This window comes from Mustela putorius, unplaced genomic scaffold, assembly GCF_011764305.1.
Source record: "Mustela putorius furo isolate JIRA1106 unplaced genomic scaffold, ASM1176430v1.1 tig00003845_pilon_pilon_pilon, whole genome shotgun sequence".
Lineage (NCBI taxonomy): Eukaryota > Metazoa > Chordata > Mammalia > Carnivora > Mustelidae > Mustela > Mustela putorius.
This window is the reverse complement of record NW_025421998.1, coordinates 89,623,910-89,635,943: the sequence shown is the minus strand read 5'-3', so window position 1 is coordinate 89,635,943 and position 12,034 is coordinate 89,623,910. Positions and strand designations below refer to the sequence as shown.

Here is a 12,034-nt window from a genome sequence, read left to right as displayed (position 1 = left end):
CATGTACATTAGGCCCTAATATGTTTTCTTAGAAAGGTCTCTGTAATTATATACAATGTTGCTACATTATTGATTGTAAGTTGGTTGTTTGACTTTTAACTAGCTTATTTTTTCTTTCACTTGTGACTCTTAATACTGTTCTTTTGTTTGTGTCTGAGCCTTGATTTCTGAAGGTAAGTGACGTTCAGAGACGGCTCTGTTAATGGCAGATGAATTGTACCCATGCAGAGCTGTTATTTTAGATGAAAGGGGTTTTTTTTACCTTTATGAAAGCATAGTAAAATTCAGTTCTGCTTTTTCAAAATTACTTTGATTTTTTATTATTGCATAAGCTTCTTTAATGGATACCCTATAGTTTTGTTAGCCAAATACTTTTTTGGAAATTGATTGTGCTCTTTCAGAAATCCTTCGTTGCTAAAATAAGGCTATTCCAGAGCACTTTTTTGTTGTTGTTGTTAAAATCAATATTTCTATTACGAAATCTGGTTCTGCCTTTTGTCAAAAGTTTGAATCCTTATCGATTATTACGAATTCATTTTAAAAGTACTTAGTTTGAAAAGTTTATCAAATTGACATTTATAATATACTAATGATACATCAGCGGGATAATATAAGAAAAAAGCCAAAGTAAACGAAGTTGAAAACTCAGTATGATTACAACCCATAGGGGTAAAAAGAAAGAAAAACCACAAAAACAAAAGAAAGAGGGTTAGTAGAACATTCAGAATCAAACTATGTGATATGCTAGATCACTTACTGGACAAGTTTTTTTGTTTCTAATTTAATGCAATGGAAGATGAAGTTTATGACCCATGTGGGAATTAGAAACATTTACTTCTTGATTGGAATGTCCATATAGCAGAAGAAGAAGCTAATATCTGTGGAGAACATAATATGTACAGGCACTTTGTTTATCTTATCACCTTTAATTTTTGTCAACCCAAATATATAGGTATAATGATCTCCATATTATGGATAAGGAAACCATTTGGCTCACGACGGTTAAGTATCTACCCAATGTTAAACAAAATACAATGGAATTAAGATTTGTTCCAGGATTATGACTCAGAAGTCCATGTTCTTTCCCTATCAGAATTACAGGGAGGGACAGTTACAAGAATGAAACACATTTATTTCTGTAGATAAAGTTATTTGGTCCGATCTTTTATTTTTGAACTAATAATTTTTTTAAAAAAGATCAATACACGTGGGACTTCTACTTCAAGATTGAGGTACGAGCACATGCCATGGTATCCCCTTTTTCCCTCCTATGACAGAAAAGTGGTTTTTAAAATGAATGAGTCAGTATTTGCTTTGGAACATAAGCAGGGCTCCATTAGAGAAGTTATAATGAATCCTTGAGACACAGAAAGCAGAGGGGTTTGGGTTGAAGAAGAAAACGTTCCCTGAAATGAGCAAGAGAGTATTGAAAAGGTAGGAGCTGATCCAAGACTGCTCTAAGCCCAGAAGTGGTGAGCATCCTGAGTAACAAACAAGTGAATATTTGGATTCACTTCAGGAAGAAACCGATTTCAACCCAAAGAGAAAAACTGAGATGCAAGAAGGATCAGAATCAAGAAATTAATCTGTGAATAAATCTAAATGAATATGAAAATACAAAGCAAACACTGAAGTTAAAAAAATAAGCTACTATAGAATTATTAAATAACAACCTATAAGATGGAAAGGATTACTTGAAAAACATCGTATAAAACTGGGGAGAAGAGACCAGGGAAAGGACACAGGTTAAAATGCAGGCCCAAGAGGCATCCTGGGAAATGTAGCAGTAGCAGAGGAGGAAGCAGCCCAAGCGAGAGTATGAAACAAACTTCTGCATAGAACCAGCAGCAACCAGACAGCACAGCAGTCCATGAAAAGGCCAAGCCTAATTAACGTCAGCTTGTTTTTATCAAAACAAAACAGACTGTTGAAGTATATATTATTTTGAATTGTAATTTTCTCAGTTGAATAAGGTTTTTTGTTTGGTTGGGCTTTTACCTTAAAAAATCTCAACCAGGAAATGTGAGGAGTAAAAGGGATGTTTAAAAGGTAGAAAAATATATATATATATATATGTCCTATAGTCTAGAGGTTGGCACATATTTTCTTACAGTCATGTATGCCTTTCTAGACGATGTGGTCACTGGAGCTCTAACGCAGCCAAGGACAAACTAAAACAAGTACAGGAGTTTGTATGGATTCACAGAAAACCTGAATAGCAAGGCATTCTTGAGAAAGAACAAAGCTAGAGGCATCCTAACCCTTGATTCCAAGATAAATACTCCAAAGCTATAATGAAACACTGTGGTACTGTCACAAAAATACACATTCTGTTCAGTGGAACAGAATAGAGTCCAGAAACAAACCCGTGCTTAATATGGTCAATAAACCTATGACTGAGGAGGCAAAAATATACAATGAGGAAAAGAAAGTGTCCAAAACATGATGCTGGGGAAACTGCACAATTACAGAAGAGTGAAACTGGACCACTTTCTTATATCAAGTGCAAAAAATAAACCCAGAATGGAATAAAGACCTGTAAATGGGACTTGAAATTTCCCAGAAAAAAAAAGTAGTAATCTTTTTGACATTGGCCTTAGCAACATTTTTCTAAGGCAAGGGAAACAAAAATAAACTCTTGGAACTACACTAAAATAAAAAGCCTTTGCACGGTGAAAGGCACTATTAACAAAATGAGAAGGCAGCCTACCGAAAGATTTAAAAATTATATATTCAATAAGGGGTAAATATCCAAATTATATAAACATACAGCTTAACACCAAAAACATCCAAGTAATCAAATAGACATTTTTCCAAAGAATGCATGTAGATGGCCAGCAGACAAATGAAGGGATGCTCAGTATCACTAATCATTAGAGAAATGTAAAATTAAAACCACAATGAGATAACAATACCTTATACCAGTCAGAATGGCTAGTATCAGAAAGATAAGGAATAACAAGTGTTGTCAAGGACATGGAAAGAAAATAACTTTTGTGCATCATTGGTGGAAACAAATTGATACAGCTATTGTGGAAAATAATATGGCGGTTTCTTAGAAAAATTAAAAGTAGAAATACCATATGATCCAATAATTCCACTACTGGGTATTTACCCAGAAGAGATTCAAACGTTAATACAGAAAGGTATGTGCACTCCTGTGGTTATGACAGCATTATTTACAGTAGCCAAGATATGGAAGCAGTCTACTGTCCATACAGAGATAAATGAATAAAGGATACACACACACACACACAATGGAATATTAGCCATAAAAAGGAAAGAATCTTGCCATTTGCAACATGGACAGATGTAGAGGGTATTAATGGTAAGTGAAATCATAGACAAATACCATATGATTTCACTTCTATTTGGAATCTAAGAAGCAAAACAAAGCATGAACAGACCCATAATTACAGAGAACAAGCTGGTGGTTGTCAGAGGGGATGGGGCAGGAGGATGGGCAAAATGGGTGAAGGGGAAATGGGAGTACTGGCTTCCGGCTGTGGAATGTAGATGTCACGGGGATGAAAGGTACAGCACAGGAATATCGTCAGGGGCATTGTGATAGGCTTGTATGGGGACAGGTGGTAGCTACACTTTCAGTGAGCAAACCATGATGTATAGAGTTGTCCAGTCACTATGTTGTGTACCTGAAACATATGTAACATTGTATGTCAACTATAGTTGTAAAAAAGCTGCAATGGAGAAAGGACAGGCATGGCTGCATGCATTCCAGTAAAACTTTACTTACAAAAGCAAGCATCTGGGTCATAGTTTGCACACTCCTGTTCTAGCTCATGAATAGTTTGGAAATTATAGCACACATCATTTTAAAACACCAACCCTCACTGGGAAAGTGATCTTTCCTAAGTGATACAAGTTGAGAATGTATCTATCATTCTGGGTACTTTCACTCACCTATGTTAATACTTATTTGTTGAAAAGTTTTATTACCAGTTAATGGAGCTAAACAAGAGCTTATAGGACAGTGATCTGGAATTTTCCTTGTTTATTACTGATCTTCCTGACTAAAATCTCATCAATAGCATTGTTTCATGAAGACCTTAGTTAGAAGAGGGTTAATCATGAAATGATACTCTTGAATTTTATTATTAGCCAGTGGACTCTCATAAGTCCAAAATTCATTTCTTTCCCACAGCTATATATATTTTGGTATCTTAATTTTCTGAGAGAAAGTTTGCCTGTAGCATTAATACACTGTCATGTTAGGCATTTCCTATAATATTTTTATGATATATATTATCTAACATATAGCAACATTTCTCTATTAATACTAAAATTCCTTATAATTTATGCAATATCTTATAATTTATGTAATTGATAATTGGATTTTAAGAAGTATTCTTGTTTCCTAATCCTGAGGAAAACCCCTTCTAAATAAACCACTGTGGTGAAAGGGAAATATTTAAATGTTTACTTCTATTCCTCTTTCAAAGATGTTAAGTTTACTATAATTTTGTAGACGGGTAAGCTGAGTCATCTACTCTGGTGTGTGTTCCTATTTTGTCCCCACATAAGTACACATCGCTATTAAAAATGACCACTCAACTTCTGTGAAAATAAGAATTCTTTTAAATAAATAGAAAAAGTTGTACCCTGGCACGTGAGAATGAAGATCTTGTAAATTGAAAATGTAATCCAAGTTTTTAAAACATGGTAATTACAGTTTTCCTAGACTAACAAACCTATAGCATATTTCGATTGTTATTATACACGGTCATTTGTTACTAGTGGTAATTAGCACAGTAAGCTGTATCTGAGAGGAAGAAAGCCAAAGAAACTTGGGCTCTTTTTGTTTTCCATGACTTCTCTGCTTCACTGGGTCAACAAAGTTCCCTCCTTAGCAGGACGTATCTGCTCTAACCGTATGACAAGTGACCGCTGATGTGCAACACTAATTGTAGTGACTCCTAGCTGTTGCAGACAACTGATATCTCTGCTCCTGTTTGAGTAGGACAAATGAGATACCTTCCTCTTATGAAAAGGAAATGAAGCTATTAGTGTTTTATGGACAGTTGGTCTAAAGAGTAAAAAATACTTAACATCAGTTTAAGAAAATTTAGAAGACCATCTTATAACATTGATGTTTTTGCTAAACATATTGGCATTGTATTTTTAAAATGCAGCAGCCACTTAATGATAAAAACTGAATACCCCTCTCAAATACCAGCATTGTCAAATTTTCAAAGTGACTGTGGTACAGATTTGCTACTGAACGGAGAATCTAATGGATAAGAGCCAGAGATTGGGAAGTCCCCCTTCTCAGCAGAGACAAGTCCATGCTTGCAGGTAGAACCATTTTTCACTCTAATTACTCCTTGCTCCACCCCCAGTAGAACTTAGACAGCTTTACATACCCTCAAGCACAGATTCTCTGATTGCTCAGAACCCCCGAATTCTGTTCCATTTCACAGGGGCAAGTCTGGCTTTAAAAATGCTTTAGGACAGATGACTCTCAAAGAACCCAGCCATGCCTTTCTGAATTGCCAGAATTAATACAGCCACAAATTTTACTGCCTCAAATGAGTTGTTACACTGTTTAATGTTTCCTGAGTCTCATACAGATACACCCATGGTAAGCTAGTTTTTTTCCCATTTAGATCTTTTAGTCTGGGGTCATTATTGAATAGTTTTTGTCACGGGTGTATACTGGGGCTCTGCTGCTTCCACACCAAAACCCCCCTACCCCACCCTGTCCAGTGTAGCTCTCAGTTCTGCTTCTTAATAGCTTTTGTGGTTTTGAGCAAGTTCCTTCACATGTAAGCCTGGTGAGTGTTCTCTCCTGCAGCACGGAGCCAGCACAATAGTTCCCCCCACCCCCCATCCAGAGTTTCACTTTTCACAGTTTCAGTTACCCTCGCTCAGCCACAGTCCAGATTCAGATGATCCTCCTCCTGACTGCAGAAGGTCAGTAGTCGCCTGGTGCAGTGGCCGTGCGGCCAGCGTTCACCCGCTGCATCTCATTATGTAGGCCCCGATCATCTCATACCACCACCTTTCAAATGAGCAACATGCACCTCTTCCTTTCACTTGAACCGTTAGAGGCACTGTAGGGTTATTAATTGGCTTAATATCAGACCGTGTCTCAGGGAATAGGGAGGCTGGAGGAGAAGGAGACAGGCTGGGGACTAAGTTCCTCATCTGATATGGGCACAATTCAGGGTGCCCCAAAACAGTGACAGTGGGAACATCAAAGATCACAGATCACTCACAGATCACACACAGATCACCAAAACAGAAAATGAAAACAGCTTGAAATATCTCAAGAATTACCAAAATGCAACACAGAGATGTGAAATGAACTAATGCTATTGGAAAAATGGCACTGAGAGACTTGTTTGATCCAGGGTTCCCACAGACCTCCCATTTGTTTTTTTTAAAAAAAAAAAAAAGTATCTGAAGTGCAATAAAGCAAAAGCACATTAAAATGAGGTATGCCTGTCCTTGCCTCAGAGTAATGTTTTGCATACGTGAGCCTTTCCTTTGTCCTCTCCAGGTTGTAAAAATATGCAGAGAACTGGCTTCTTGTTCTCTTTAACGCCCCAGAATAGGAGTTGACAACCATTTTCTGTAAAAGACCAAATAATAAATATCTTGGGCTTTGCAGGGCACATGGTCTCTGTTACAGCTGCTCAGCTCTGCTGTTGTAGCACAAAAGCAGCCATAAGCAATTGTGGGGGAGGGGGATGAGATGTCTGTGCTCTGGTAAAATGTTACCAAAACTATGTCTAGCAATGAATGGAAAACTTCATAAATATATGTTGAATAGTCTTGGGAATTGGTTATCTATAACACTGTTTTTAGCTTGAAAGTGTTCAACAGTTGACATACTATATACATAATTGTATAAGGTTCTTCATTTTCCTGTAGGAGACACAAAAATACTTAAAGTTAATAAATTCCTGAATCTCGGTCTCACCCTGATGTTTTTAGGAGAAAAGCCATAGGTCATTTTTAACTAAAGATAGCATGGAACACAAAATGTATAGTCAGAAAGCTCTAGTTTCTTTAACTTGCTAACTGACTTTGGGCAAGTTTCTTAACCTCTCTGAGCTTCGAGTTAAATCTCTTATTAAAAAGAGAGAATGGGGCGCCGGCATGACTCTGTTGGTTCCGTGTCTGCCTTTGGCTTAGGTCAATCCAGGGTCCTGGGATCAAGTCCTGCATTAGGCTTCCTGCTTGTAGGGAGTGTGCTTCTCCCTCTGCCCCTCTCCCCCACTCCTGCTCACCCTCTCACTCTCTCTTTCTCTCAAAAATAAGTAAATAAAATCTTCAAAATAAAAAAGAACAGTACCTACTTTATAGGGCTGCTGTGAAGAAAAAATGAGATGATGTATCTGTAGTATTAGATAAAAACTCAAAACTGCTACAAAAAAAAACTAACATTCGGTACGTTGAGTATTGTATTAGATTCTTTGGGGTACCCAGAAATATTCTTCACTCTATCTCCTGTGTCTTTATGTAAATTAAATGTGCTATTAAATCCTATACCAGTAAATAATATACAATATGTATAAATGTAGATACTTGAATAATTCTTTAATGTTATTGTTTTTAGTAGATTTCAAAATTGAATTGTATAAATTCTATGATAATGGTAATATTTAAGTGTATACTCAAACAACTGAAAGTTCCCAGATTCTGAGCACTTTATCATACTACTGTGGAACTATAAAGAAATGCCCCAAATCATGAGATAAGGGAATTCTTAATGAGCAGTTTCTCAAGACTGTTCTAAAATGTATATGAATTCAAAATACATATTTTGCAGTTAACAGTGATTTGGTATGTATATACATAAGATGGTAGAAAGGTCTTTTTCCTTTTAATGTGATGGATATATATGATCACTAAGAGTAAGATTGATGTTACTAATATTCCCTTGCACTGTGACCTACGTATGCATTTTTGTTGAGCAACTGTTACACACCAAGCATCATCCTAGGTGTAAAAAGTACAGAGGTGAATATAACAAGACCCCTACCCTCCGGAGCCCAGCCTAATTTGGGGGAGACACGTCTTTGAATATAATTAAAGACTGGTCACTGCCTAAAGAGAAGTAGAGTTCATCTGTAACAAAAACTCCTCCTACAGTGATTTAACCAAGAAAGTAACTCATAACAAGATGTCTGAGGTGTGTAGGCCCAGGCTGGGCAGCTGGATGTGCTGCGTCATCAACATCCCACACTCCCTTCTCCATCTTCCCCAGACCTTATGGTCACAAGAGGACTGCTGAACTTCCAGGCCTTGTGTCTGTGTTTTGGGTAGGAACAAGAGGAAAGAGCTAAGAACTCTGTCCTCCTAGGGCTTTATTGAAGAAGGAAAGGCCTCCAAGGGAGAGGCCAAATTTGTGTCAGATGGCCTTCTGTAGCTCTGTAGGCATCTGGGGATTCAGTTTCTTTTCAGCCTCTGAAGCAGGGGAGAGCAAAGTCTAGTCTAATAGAAGGAGACAAATACAGAAAACCAGTGCATTAAAGTGTGATTGCTGTGGCAGTAGTTTCTATGTGACATAGTAGGCATTTGAAGGAAGAAGAGGTCAAGTGTGGTCCTGGAGGTCAAGGGCATGATGTTATAAATAAGGGTGCCATTACAACTTCAGGCACCACAATTCATAAAGCACTTGTAATGTAATTCTCATAAAGCAATTGATACCGGAGCTGAACCTTAGAAACTTGTGTCCAGGAATCTAACAGAATTGTGGGGCCATTCTAAACAGAAGCAACAGTGTTAGAAAAGGCAGAGGGACAAAAAGAGGCCTTGATGCATTAGGGTAAGATAAAAAATTATTCACAGCTACAACATACACTAGAAAGGATTTAGCAAGAAATATGACTAGACAGGTAAATAGCAAATTATGCCTCATTTGCCATAATATTTATCTCTTCTCTTCTGTTAGGATACCTTTAAGGTTTTTTGGTAGGTGGGTAGTATGATGAGACTTGGATTTTAACAGACATCACCCAAATAAGTGTACGGAATCTGAACCGAAATGGTGTAAGAAGTGAAAAAAGAGGGGTGCCTGGGTGGCTCAGTCAAATGTCTGCCTTTGGCTGAGGTCATGATCCCAGAATCCTGGGATCAGGCCTGGCATCCAGCTCCCCTCTTAGCAGGGAGTCTGCTTCTCCCTTTGCCCCTCCCCCCACTTTCTGCTCTCTCTTTGCCTAATAAATATTTTTTAAATGTGAGAAATGATAGGAAATTATTGAATTGTGATTTCTATATAAAAATCCTGAACTAAGAAAGTAATGGTAGCAAGGACAGCTGAGAATTGTTAAGAATAGTCTGTTCTAAAGACTTGGTGACTGATTATGTGGAAAGTAACAAAAATTATATGGTGTCTGCACATTTCCTGGAAGATGGTGGTATTCTTTACCATGATAGAGAAAAACTCAAAAATGAACACATCTGTAGGAAAAGATTATGGAGGAAGCACATGTAGAGGTGAGCCAGCTTGAGCCAGACGATGAGAACAATAACATAGGAAAACGGGCCTCTATCCCTAAATGGCCTTATCGGATGGAACCACCCTACCAATCTTAATACTCTTAGCACTAGACTATTTGAGAATAATTTATATTGTTAGAATGCTAGAATGCACATAATTGCCGCAAATAATCGACTGTCAATGCAGTCCCTATCAAAATCCAATGGCATTCTCACAGATACAGAAGAAAAAAATCCCAACTTCATATGTGGAACCACAGAAGATTCCAAATAGCCAAAGCAGTCTTGAGAAAGAAAAACAAATTTGGAGACATCACACCTCATAATTTCAAAACCTATTACAAAGCTTATAGTAATCAAAGCAGTAATGTGTTAGCATAAAAACAGACACACAGGAAATAAATGGGATAGCACAGAGCACCCAGAAATAAACCCACATGTATATGGTCAACTAGTTTACTAAAGAAACCAAGAACATAAGGTCAGAAAATGGCAGTCTCTTCAATAAATGGTATTGGGAAAACTGGAGAGCTGTCTTAACACCTTACATAAAAATCAACTAAAAATGGATTAAAGACCTGAACATAAAACTTGAAAAACCCCAATGTTTTCTTCCTAGAAAATGTTTTCTTCTAGGAAGAAAAAACATAGGGGTTAAACTCCTTAACATCTATGTTGGCTCTGTTTTTTTTTTAATTTGACACCAAAAGCAAAGGCAAAAAAAAGCAAAACTAAGTAGGTGGGACTACCTCAAACAAAAAGCTTGCTGTACAGCAAAGGAAATAACAAAATGAAAAGACAACCAATGGAATGAGAGAAAAGATTTGCAAATCTAGTATATAAAATATATAAAGAATTACAATATATAAAGAATTACAATATATAAAGAATTACAACTCAATTGAAGAAGAAACACAATCTGATTAAAATATGGGTAGAGGACTTGAACATTTTTCCAAAGACGACACACAGATGGCCAGCAGGTACGGATAAAAGTGCTTCCCCAGTCATCAGGGAAATGCAAATCAGAACCACAATGAAATCTCACTTCTCACCTGTTAGAATGGCTACCATCAAAAAGACAAGATATAACAAATGTTGGCAAGGATAGGAAGAAAAGGGAACCTTGTTGGTGAGAATTTAAATTGGAAAACAGTATGTAGTTTCCTCACAAAAAATTAAAATAACTTCCATATGACCCAGCAATTCCACTTCTGGGTATTTATCTGAAGAAAATGAGATCACCATCCTGAGAAGATATCTGCAGCCCCCATGTTCACTGTTGCATTTATTGACAGTAGCCAAGACATCCAAACAACCTAAGTGTCCATCAACAAGTGGATAAAGAAAATGTGGTGTATAATATACAATCATGTGTGCATGCACACACACACAGGAATATTATTCAGCCATTAAGGAAATTCCGCCATTTGCAGCAATATTGATGGATCTTCAGGGCATAGTAATAATAGTGAAATAAGTCAGAGACCAGTACTGTATAATCACTTATATGCAGAGTCTTTAAACACACACACACACACAGACTCATAGAGTGAGCTGATTGATGGTTGTCAGAAGTGGGGTGTTGGGAAATGGACAAAATGAATGAAGGTGGTCAGAAGATACACACTTAACAGTTGAAAGAGGGAGTTCTGGGGATGTAATACATACCATGGTGACTGTAAGAGGTAAAAAAGAATCAAAAGTGTTCTTACAGAACAATATAAAAGTTGATCTTGACAAAATAGAAAAGCTTAAGTGAAGAAGTACAGGGAATGATGGGAAAGTAGAGAAAATATCTTATAAAGTAGAGGGATGAGATACTGTCAGAACTGATGGAACAAGAAATAGAAATTTAATAAACTTATAAATTTAAATGCTAGTTATTTAAACCTCTAAAGAAACAAACTGATATTTTAAATATAAGAAATAAGATAGTCTGGGGAAGAAGGTGGTGGTGAGCTAAAGCCTCATCCTGTGGCAGGAATTAAGAAGATAATATCCAAAGTTAATAATGCAAATAAACGAGAGTATTATTTAGAGCTTGTTGAATGAGCAACTCTCCCGGAGCACTGGGGTAAGGCATTGTCTGTCTAGAACCCGGCGTGTATAGCGACACGGCCCATGGCACATGAGCGTGTTGAGAAGTTCCATAGGATTAGCACACAGAGAGGTTAATGGGGGAAGAGACTGGGGAGTTTGACCAGAGTTGGTCTTTAAAGAACTGTTTATGTCAAGTTTGGAGAATTCTCTAGGCCTTAGAACAGAACAGTGGAGATCTGACCAGGAGAGGAGGGTGGGGTACTAGCGGCTGTTGAATGGATGAACCCTGGTCGGGGCTGCCATGCTGGCTTCTCTGGGAGTTAAAAAGGTTCAGACGTGGTACGGGAACAAACTCACCTCCCGAACACTGGGCACTTTTCTAGGTACTGGGAGCTCATTAGTCAGTAGCACAGAGGAGATGCTCCACTGGAGCTTCATTCTAGTAAAGGCAGCTAAAAACAACAGATAAAAAGCTGTATGTACACATTCTCAGAATTGAAACGCCAAGGTGCAAAGAAGATAT

General features: G+C 37.4%; 1 protein-coding gene across 1 annotated transcript in view; it reads left to right on the top strand.

Annotated features, from left to right (window-relative positions):
- MTPN (myotrophin) overlaps positions 1-12,034 on the top strand; it is a 53,927-nt gene that overhangs the window by 39,898 nt on the left and 1,995 nt on the right. The window lies entirely within an intron of this gene.